Below are 4,966 nucleotides of genomic sequence, written 5' to 3'. Positions count from 1 at the left end.
TGGCTAGCGGTCGTACTGCACAGTCTGCTGCCAGCAAGATGTATAAAGATAGATGAAATGGATCAAAACAAGAAATAGACCAGATTTGTTTTGTATTCATTTTCTCCTCCCTCGCTCCATGAAATCAATGGCCTGCTAAACCCAGTTTTGAGTTCTATCCTTGAGGTTTTGAGTTCTATCCTTGAGGGGGCCATTTTGTTTCTCGCAAAGCCATCCCCTTTGTTGATTTTAATTCTCTGTGAGCCAACCCTGTAAGCCATGTTGTCAGTCGCCCCTCCCTCCGCCAGAGCAACGGCAAACAATCGTTTCGCGCCCTTTTCCCTGGATTGCCCGAGCAGAAGCAGACGCTATAGCACAGCAAGCATGGAACCTGTTCAGCTCACTCCAGCAGTTATGACCATTGTAAACACCTTGCGCATTATCGTGCAGTGTATGCAGAACCAGCGCCTGAAAAACCAGGCGAGGAGGCGATGGCAGCACGGTGATGAGGCCCTGAACACGCTTTTCTCTAAAACCACGTTCCCCCACAATTTGGAGATCATGGTGTTAATGGGGCAGGCTCATGCTGTTGAATGCCGATTCTGGGCCCAGGAAACAAGCAACAGTGGTGGGACCGCATAGTGTTGCAGGTCTGGGATGATTCCCAGTGGCTGCGAAACTTTCGTATGCATAAGGGCACTTTCATGGAACTTTGTGACTTGCTTTCCCCTGCCCTGAAGCGCAAGAATACCAAGATGAGAGCAGCCCTCACAGTTCACAAGCGAGTGACAATCCCTGTGGAAGCTTGCAACGCCAGACAGCTACCGGTCAGTCGGGAATCAATTTGGAGTGGGCAAATCTACTGTGGGGGTTGCTGAGATGCAAGTAGCCAACGCAATCACTGAGCTGCTGCTATCAAAGGTAGTGACTCTGGGAAATGTGCAGGTCATACTAGATGGCTTTGCTGCAATGGGATTCCCTAACTGTGGTGGGGCGATAGACAGAACACATATCCCTATCTTGGGACCGGACCTCCAGGGCAGCCAGTACATAAACCGCAAGGGGTACTTTTCAATGGTGCTGCAAGCACTGGTGGATCACAAGGGACATTTCACCAACATCAACATGGGATGGCCGGGAAAGGTTCATGACACTCACGTCTTCAGGAACTCTGGTTTGTTTAAATGGCTGCAGGAAGGGATTTACTTCCCAGAGCAGAAAATAGCTGGTGGGGATGTTGAAATGCCTATAGTTATCCTTGGGGACCCAGCCTATCCCTTAATGCCCTGGCTCATGAAGCCGTACACAGGCACCCTGGACAGTAGTCAGGAGCTGTTCAACTATAGGCTGAGCAAGTGCAGAATGGTGGTAGAGTGTGCATTTGGATGTTTAAAGGGTCGCTGGCGCAGTTTACTGACTCGCTCAGACCTCAGTGAAACCAATATTCCCATTGTTATTGCTGCTTGTTGTGTGCTCCACAATCTTTGTGAGAGTAAGGGGGAGACGTTTATGGTGGGATGGGAGGTTGATGCAAATCACCTGGCTGCTGAATATGCACAGCCAGACACCAAGGCAGTTAGAAGAGCACAGCAGGAAGCGGTGTGCATCAGAGAAGCTTTGAAAACCAGTTTCATGACTGGCCAGGGCACTGTACGACACTTCTGTTTGTTTCTCCTTGATGAAAACCCTCCCCCTTGGTTGACTCTAATTCTCTGTAAGCCACCCGCCCTCCCGCCTTTGATCACAGCTTGCTTGCAAAGAAAATAAAGTCACTATCATTTAAAAAACATGTGTTCTTTATTAATTGATTATAAAAATAGGGAGATAACTCACAAGGTAGCCCGGGTGGGGTGTGGGAGGAGGGTAGGAGGGAAGGAAAAGGCCACTTTAAAACTTGTTGAATGACAGCCTTCTGTTGCTTGGGCTGTCCACTGGGGTGGAGTGGTTGGGTGCCCCGAGCCTCCCCCCCCACGTTCTTGGATGTCTGGGTGGGGAGGCTATGGAACTTGGGGAGGAGGGAGGTCAGTTAAGCAGGGGCTACAGCAGCCATCTGTGATCCTGCTGCCATTCATGAACCTCCACCAGACGCCGGAGCATGTCTGTTTGATCCCACAGTATCCCCAGTGTTTCCTCATGCCTCCTCTGATCTTTCTGCCGCCACCTCTCCTCATGTTCATCGGCCACCGTCCTGTACTCTGCTATTGTGTCCCTCCACACAGCTCTGTCAGTGCCGGACGACTGCATGAGCTCAGAGAACATGTCATCACGCATGCGTTTTTTTCGCTGCCTTATCTGAGATAGCGTCAGGGATGGAGGAGGGAGGCTTGATAGATTTGCAGCTGCTGGAGGGAAAAAAAGGGAGTGAAGATACATTTTACAGAACAGTGGCTATACTCTTTCATGGTGAACAACACTATTCACATTACATAGCACATGCGATTTTGGTACAAGGTCGCATTTTGCATCTTATATTGAATGCCTGCAGCTTTGGTGTTAGAGATCACACACACAGGGCCGGGCAACAGAATTCGGCTTGCAGGTGGACATGGTAAGCCATAGTGTTTCGGCTTCTGCAACCTTCATAACAGCAGCCCCCTCCTTTCCCATACCAAGCAAAGCGTGTTGAGCTGGCCTTTTACTGCTGCCGTTTTCCTGTTAACGTGCAGCAGCAGAAACCAAACTAACCTCCTCCCCCCATCCAATTCTCTGGGATGATCGCTTTCCCCCTTCCCCACTGCGTGGCTGGTATCAGGGAAGATCCCTGCTAGCCAAACATGAACAGCTCAGCACCAATGGCCCCCCCTCCCACCGCATGGCTAACTGCGGGGAGGATTTCTTTTCAGCCACAGGCAAACAGACCAGTAGGAACGGGCACCTCTGAATGTCCCCGAATCAAATTCCCCTATTTCAACCAGGTTACCATAGACGATATCACTCTCCTGAGGATAACACAGAGAGATAAAGAACGGATGTTGCTTGAATGCCAGCAAACACTGGGACCATACACTGCCAGGCTTTGTCATGCAATTATACCAGATTACTTGCTACTAGCATGGCATGGTAAAGTGTCTGACCATGGAGGACGGAATAAGGCTGCTCTCCCCAGAAACCTTCTGCAAAGGCTTTTAGAGTACCTCCAGGAGAGCTTCATGGAGATGTCCCTGGAAGATTTCCGCTCCATCCCCAGACACGTTAACAGACTTTTCCAGTAGCAGTACTGGCCATGAATGCATCCCAAGTCCTCAGGGATACTTAATCATTAAAAAACGCTTGCTTTTATAACATGTATTATATTTAAAAAGGCACACTCACCAGAGGTCCCTTCTCTGGCTTCATTGGGTTGGGAGGGTATTTCAGTCAGGGTGATAAAAAGATCCTGGCTGTCGGGGAGAATGGTGTGCTGTGTGCTCTCCCCAAGCTCGTCCTCCTCCTCATCTTCCCCATCTGCAAAATCCTCAGCCATGGCAGAGAGTATCCCATCCTCAGAGTCCACGGACAGGAGTGGGATAGTGGTGGCAGCACCCCCTAGAATTGCATGCAGTTCAGCGTAGAAGCGGCGTGTCTGGAGCTCTGTCCTGGAGCATCCGTTTGAGTCTTTGGTTTTCTGGTACGCTTGTCTGAGCTCCTTAAGTTTCACGCGGCACTGTGTTGCATCCCTGATGTAGCCTCTGTCCCTCCTGGCCTCAGAGATTTTTTGAAATGTTTTGGCATTTTGTCTTTTGGAACGTAGTTCTAATAGCACGGATTCCTCTCCCCATACAGCGATCAGATCCAGTACCTCCCGTTCGGTCCATGCTGGAGCTCTTTCTCAATTCTGGGACTGCATGGTCACCTGTGCTGATGAGCTCTGCATGGTCACCTGTGCTGATGAGCTCACCTGGCCAAACAGGAAATGAGATTCAAAAGTTCCCGGGGCTTTTCCTGTACACCTGGCCAGTGCATCTGAGTTCAGAGTGCTGTCCACAGCAGTCATAATGGTGCACTGTGGGATAGCTCCTGGAGGCCAATACCTTCGAATTGCATCCACACTTACCCTAATTCAAAACGGTGATGTCGATTTCAGCGCTAATCCCCTCGTTGGGGAGGAGTACAGAAACTGGTTTGAAGAGCCCTTTATGTCAAAAAAATGGCTTCGTTGTATGGACGGGTGCAGGGTTAATTTGGATTTAATGCTGCTAAATCCAACATAAACTTGTAGTGTAGACCAGGCCTGAGTTGAGATTCACACTTCCTGGAAGTTTGAGGATGTTCAGAGCTTGGATTTTGGTTCAGCCAGTTATGGAGTTAAGCACCAGCTGTTGCCTCTACTGGATAGTTTCTATTGTAAGTAGGGGTGGGTGAACCCTGCAGAGTTTGATTTATGTTGGCCACAAAGCATGAAGTTAGGCTGGTATGGGTTCAGGTTCCACAGACACCGAGGTTCAGGTTCTCTAACCCTCCTGCCCCCCCCCAGTCCCACTTTAGGCAACCTATGCCTACACTCCTGTCCTTCCAACACACCCATGTTGTCTTGGGCAGAAAAAAACTGCTGTAGGAAAGTCACTGTCCCTTCCAAATTCTAAGGTGTTTTTGGGAGCCAGAAGGAGAGGTGGTGTTAACTGGGAGCACTCCCACCTCCAGAGCTGCTACCCTCATACACGAGCAGTGAAGCTCTGTAAACTTTCCACAGTAGCTAGGGTACCCTCAAGACGAACTTTGAGGCCTTGGTCTGATGTTTGTGGTTGTGCTAGAACTCAAAACCAGCCTGATTTTTGGAGTGGATTCAGGGTTCTAGCAAAACTTTTGTGCACTCCAAATATAAGCCCTGCTACACTGCTACAGCTTCAAGAGCTCAAGTGGCAGAAGCCTGAAGGCCCTGGCGTCTATCCTTTCTGTCATGTCTGTGTAGTTTTGCTGGCAACTGTGATATTCATTATTTACTGCCTCAGATTAGTTACACTGATTTAATAGGTACAGGCTTCACACCGTGGCATTGCTGACAACTGTG

The 4,966-nt window shown here is 49.5% G+C and overlaps 1 pseudogene; it reads right to left on the bottom strand.

The window, feature by feature from the left end:
* Positions 1-1,866: 1,866 nt before the first annotated feature.
* On the bottom strand, positions 1,867-3,895 carry LOC140905931 (uncharacterized; annotated as a pseudogene).
* Between the last annotated feature and the right edge of the window lie 1,071 nt (positions 3,896-4,966).

The sequence above is a fragment of the Lepidochelys kempii genome, chromosome 2, assembly GCF_965140285.1.
Source record: "Lepidochelys kempii isolate rLepKem1 chromosome 2, rLepKem1.hap1, whole genome shotgun sequence".
Classification (NCBI taxonomy): domain Eukaryota; kingdom Metazoa; phylum Chordata; order Testudines; family Cheloniidae; genus Lepidochelys; species Lepidochelys kempii.
The sequence above is the reverse complement of the archived record's forward strand: the minus strand, read 5'-3'. Positions and strand labels throughout refer to the sequence as shown.